Source organism: Humulus lupulus, chromosome 8 (genome assembly GCF_963169125.1).
Source record: "Humulus lupulus chromosome 8, drHumLupu1.1, whole genome shotgun sequence".
Classification (NCBI taxonomy): domain Eukaryota; kingdom Viridiplantae; phylum Streptophyta; class Magnoliopsida; order Rosales; family Cannabaceae; genus Humulus; species Humulus lupulus.
In genome coordinates, this window is record NC_084800.1 from 114,031,840 (window position 1) to 114,038,084 (window position 6,245).

Sequence of the window (6,245 nt, forward strand, 5' to 3'; positions counted from 1 at the left end):
CGGGGTTTTATAGAAGGCTTATCAAGGATTTTTCTAAGGTTTCAAAGCCTCTGTCTACTTTTCTGATGAATGGAGTCACTACTACAAATCTGGGCTTTCCCGACACCCAACCACGACAGTCAACTCTGTTTACTGTCATAATTGCTTAGCGGGACTCTACGCCGACACTTAAAAACTGTAGGCATAGAGACCAACGCCGACAGCTAATAACTGTCACCGTTGCTTTTGACTGTCGCTATTGACCCCAACGCCGACAGTTAAAATGTGTCGCTATTGAACCCAACGCCGACAGTTAATTCGAGACCAATGTCGACAGTTAAAAGGTGTCGCTATTGACCCCAACGCGGACAATTAATAAAAGTCCAATGCCGACAGTCATAAAATGTCGCCAAAATTCAAATAAAAAATTATAATTAATGAATAGTATAATTTTAAAAATAAACTAAATTATGTAAATATATATTTAAAAAATTAATGTATTTATTAAAAACTTTTAAAACTAGATTTTTTTTTTATTTCTAAAATTTTCATATTATTAACTTTTGTATTTATAATAATTTTTATATCAAAATTTAAATTTATTATTCTTTAACATATTTATAAAATTATCTATATTATTAACTATATTATATTTTAACATATTTAAAAAATTTGTATTAGTTAAAAAAGAGTTGTTTTGTTAATTGGAAAAATATTGTAAAAAATTAATGAATAGTATAATTTTAAAAATAAACTAAATTATGTAAATATATATTTATAAAAATTATGTATTTATTAAAAAAATTTAAATTAGATTTTTTTGTTTCTAAATTTTTTATATTATTAACTTTTGTATTTATAAGAATATTTATATCAAGATTTAAATTTATTATTCTTTAACATATTTATAAAATTAACTATATTATTAAAAGAGTATTGAGGTCTCTCAAAGTGAACCCTAAAATAATAATAATGATAAATTAAAGCTTTTATTAATAAGTAAATTAAAAAAACAAAGAAAAACACTTAGAGTAAAATTAAAGCTTTACAAAGTTATGTCTTTTAATTTGAGTTATTATTATTTATTGGGAAATGATTAATAAGAAATAATTAAATTGATAATTAGAATTTATCAAGATTTGAAGGTTTATATTTTTTTAAATTGTGAGATTGAAAATTTTTGGCCCACTTAATTATTGTTTAATTCATGAAAATAAATAAAAAGATGTTTTTAATCTCAATAAAAAAATTTATGAGAATTGGAGTAAAATATGATTTAAAAGTTAATTTATAATTTTGGGACCAAATATAATTTGATAAGATTATTAATTTAATTAGAAAGTTAAAATAAATTGAATTGAAAATTTAACATTATAAAATCATATTTATTACTTAATTAACTAATAAGCAAATCAAATTAAATAAATAATAATTTATTATTAATTATTAATTTGCAACATAGAGTAGTTATTAGTTAAAAAATAATTTTTCATTAATTGACTAATTCTTTTTAATTATTAATTCAATTATTTATTATATATTTAATAAAAGAATTTTTTTTAAATAAAATTTTATTAATAATACTATTTCCCGCGAAGACAAATAAAAAACCCCCAAAATTTGTTTTTCCCTCCCATATACCCCAAAACCTCTCAGACCCCAAACGAAAATTGGGTCTTACTCTCTCCTCTCAGACCCCAAACCCCTCTCTCTCCTCTCAGACCCCAAACTCCAAACCCCAACCTTCTCTCCGTAAGTCTCTCTGCGGTGGGGCGGGGGATGCATTGAAGAGTTTGCAGCAATGGCGGACTTGGTGGTTCGTAGTTGGGGCAGGGGTCAGATCACTCTCTCTTGATGATGATGAGCCCACCTTGGCTAACTCTCCTGGTTTCGACGAAGATGAGTCCATCGTTGACGATGAGGAAGAGGTAATAAACTTATAGTCTCTACGTTTATGAGGTCTTTCACGGGGTTTGTGATATCTTATTGTGATGGATCTAGGGATTGGGCTGTTTTATTTGATAGACTTTTCTTTGCTTATATCATTTTTTCTTGTGTAGCGAAATAGATAATCAGGGAAGTTCTCTCTTCCATGTTCCATTAACTATTGCCATCAAATTAAAACGTAAGAAGTTTTAGTGGTTTTTTGCTCTTTTATTTGCTAACTTCTTTGTTTCAGTTTCATTCAAATTACTACTAACATTGTTTTCATTTGTTTTATTTTTTTTCTCAATTATATATAAAGTCTTATATAGTTTATTTAGGATTAAATGCACATGACTCTAAAGTTACAAAGGCAATTCTTGATCGATTGACTGATTCTTTAATATATATACAATATTATATATATTATTTTATTTATTACAGCAAAGAGAAGGGAAAATAGTCTACATTTTACTCATACAAATGTCATATCAATGGCTTTGCCACCAACCTCGAAGAGAAAGAGGCAGCTGAAATTGAAAGTAAGGATCATAAAAAATATCATATATGTGTGTGTGTTTGTGTGTATTTATATATAGTAAATGCAAAATTTCCTCTTGCTCAGTTGAACAAGACAAAGAGAATTTTTATTATCTACAACCAATGGGTTCATTGTGAGTTTGAGGTGATCTTAGACCAAAAATTTATGCAAATGTAAAAGCCGTATGTTATCAGAATTTGGAAATCCCAAATTCTCTCTTATTCATTTGATTGTAAATAGAAACAGTCAATGAGATTACTAATTTTTTCCTGGCTTATATATATATATATATATTTGAAGGTTTTAAATATATAACTTTAGAGTTCCTTGAAACTTCTTTCTGAAACTGTGTTGGTTAAACTTGGAATAGCATGAATATATCCATCGTATTGTTACATAAATATTTTGTGGTCTTTGGTTTAGTGGCAGCCTAGCTAGTTGCACACAATTAAATATACTATTTCTCCTCACATAAACCTAAGTGACATAACACCTCAATCCTTTCAAGAACTTGTCTTTTGCAGTTATTCGATGGAAAAGATGGACCTGACTATCTACTTAGATAATAATTATTCTCTTTTCTTTTACTGCTACATATTTATTCTAGTTGGATACGTTGTACTCTAGGCTCTTGGATTGAACCTTTTATATGTACATGATATATATATATATATTTGTTTGAAATTTTTATTGAATGTTCTGTATTCTAAAATTTACAAACACCAAATTAAGCTCCTTAATAAATTGCATAGTTCTTCTGCTGCGGGAACGAATTTCACAAAGAGAACTTCTTCTATGGACATCGTGAAAGACCAACATGGAATCGAACAAGTTTTTCTCAAGAATTGTCGGAGAGCTTTTGCTCGAGTTCATGATTCATTTATTTTCATTTGACACAAAACTGATTGATCTTGCATTGAAGAAAATACTTAATGGTCTAAGATTATACGTAAAATTCAAGCCTTTGAATAGTAATTATCTACTTCTTTTGATCCTTTAGGATTATGGATATTAGAGAAGTCATATATTTATTTATATGATCAACTTAGTTGAATGACACTTGCTCATCTATATGTATATGTTTTACCTAGGTCATGCTTGATTTTCCTATGCATGAGTCATAGTTTTATTCTGTATTTTATTAAGAGATTAATTATCACTTCTTCTATTCATTCTCTCTATTTTTCATCTGTCTCTATGTTTGCTAATAGTGTCAAGACTCAAGAATACCCAAAACTTTTATTTGAGATGTATTAGGCTAAGTGGCCAACTGCGTACATTTCTTTTTTAGGAAGATGAAGTTTTGAGTATCAATACCATCACTATATTTAACATCTTTATTGTATATGGGGGAGTTATCATGATGATATGGTTGGAAATTACCAGCTTGTACGCATGTCATTGGGATTTAGAAATGTGCTTGCTTTGTGTTGCCTAGTTCTAGTTGACCTACAATTATTTTTCCTCTTTCTTTTGTATCAACTAGTCAATTCGTGAAATGTTTAAAAAATCTTTCTTGGATTATTGGCTAACATTATTTTATTATCATTTCTTTTTATTTTATTTTCAGGGTGGTGAAAAGTTGGGTTATGAGACCGAAGCTTTTGCTATATACGATGTTTTGGGGTGAGTAATCATTATGGTCTTGTTTGTGGATCATGTTTCCAACGAACTTATATTGATTCTTCTCTACTTCAGGTATGTGAAGCCCCCAATATTTACTCTCTGTGTTGGTAATGCTTGGAGAGAAGCAGCCTTACCTTTTGCTGCTGGTGCAGGGAAACCGTTCTGCATTGCCCTCCTCTACAATTATGATGAAACAGGTTTTTTCTTAATCAATGGTTTGACACAATCAATGCACATTCTCTTCCAGGGAAACCATGATAAAGTTTATTTTATTTTTATTTTTTTGAAAAATAAAAAACCATGATAAAGTTATGTATCAATGCACATTACAATCAAACTTGAAAATGCAATCTTCTTACTTATGCAGCCCATTGCAAGGTTTCAAGGTCAAGCAACAAATGTTGAACTTGCAAGAAAGGAAGTAAATAATGTAAAGACAGAGTTGGTAAGATTAACGACTGAATTACACCTTTAGTTACAAATAATTGTGTGTGCAATTAAAAAAGGTCTTAAATTCCAAGTTTTGATAGTGTTACTTCAAAATGGATCTAGAGTGTTTAAATAACTGTTATTATCTTCTTAAATGTTTTCACTCTTACACTTGAAGAAATTAAATCATTCCTTTCTTCATATAATTGTGTTCTGAAAAAGTTTGTATGGATAAGAGAAGATAATATATGATAATACTTTATTAGGTCTATGCCTGTGTGTAATATATGATAATAATTTATTAGGTCTATCCCTGTGTGTTCTGGCTTCATATTTTTATAAAGTACCAGTTTAAAATTTTCTGTAGAACTTAATTCATCAAACCAAGTAATGAGAATAAAACTCAATAACGTGTCAAAGTGACAAGGGGAAGAAAAAAAATGACCACACATAAGCTTCTGAAAAGATGTTTTTGTTAATTATGCTTAGAATACAACAGATAGAGTTAATATTTTTTTTTTACTAATTGACAAGCTTTGATTTGAATTGCAGTCACATGAGGTGATATATCATTTCTTTTTTTCTTTCTTTTGTCAAGGTTAATCTTTTTGCAAAGCATATTGGCAAATCAGCTGAGCAAATTGAAGATGACATCAGGCATCCAAAATATTTTAGTCCCAGTGAGGCAGTTGAATATGGTGTCATAGACAAGGTATTATTATCAATAGTTGAAATTGTCTACAAAAATTAAAAAAAAAAAAGATTTAATAGTATGGTTACCTAAATTACCATGTTTCCTAACTTTCTCTAGGTTACCTGAATTTGAGACTGCTATAGAAATGACTCCTTTTATATATTATCCTTCTGAGCTGAAATCATATTCGAAAGTTTGGTTAAATTTTGTCTCATGACTTATGGTTTTTTAGTATCCTGTAGAGTGACTCTATTTATTGATTTTGTTGCTTCCAGGTAAGTTCACGGCAGAAGGTAACAAGTAGAACTTCAGGAATGCGTGAGACTGTTGAAACAAGTTTCTTTTACAGCATAGGGCAAATGTATATCTCTATTTCTCTGTCTTTCTCATAGTTTGATTAAACTCTTGACACTTATCATAGTCTGAACTTTGGAAAGACTTGTTAACGAGAGTGTGTATAAGGACAAGAAGAAGAAATATATGTTGTTGGACAATGAATTTAGTGATTTATTTTATTTGTAATTTTTATTAGAGTAAATGATTATTTGTAAATACTCTATAAAAAATTTGTTATTTTAATCTATAATTTTTTTAAATTTGTATATAAATGTTTAATTTAAATCATAATTTTTAATTTAAAATAAAAATAAATAATTTTTTTGCAAGCAACGGCAACACCTAATAACTGTCGGCGTAGCCAGTAATGGCGACACCTAATAATTGTCGGCGTTTCCAATAACAGCGACACCTAATAACTGTTGGCGTTGCCAGCAACAGCGACACCTAATAACTGTCGGCGTAGCCAGCAACGGAAACATCTAATAACTGTCGGCGTAGCCAGCAACGGCGACACCTAATAACTGTCGGCGTAGCCAGCAACGGCGACACCTAATAACTGTCGGCATAGCTACCCCTACGCCGGCATAGGGAAATACGACAGTTAGTCGACTGTCGTCATTGCTCAATAGCGACAGTTAAAAACTGTCGGAAAATCCCATTTTTGTAGTAGTGAGTTCCTTTTGATTTTGATGAAAACTGTCACCAAGCTTTTAA

At 29.7% G+C, this 6,245-nt stretch overlaps 1 pseudogene; it reads left to right on the top strand.

The window, feature by feature from the left end:
• Positions 1-1,620: 1,620 nt before the first annotated feature.
• Positions 1,621-5,751, top strand: LOC133798337 (ATP-dependent Clp protease proteolytic subunit-related protein 4, chloroplastic-like; annotated as a pseudogene).
• Positions 5,752-6,245: the final 494 nt, after the last annotated feature.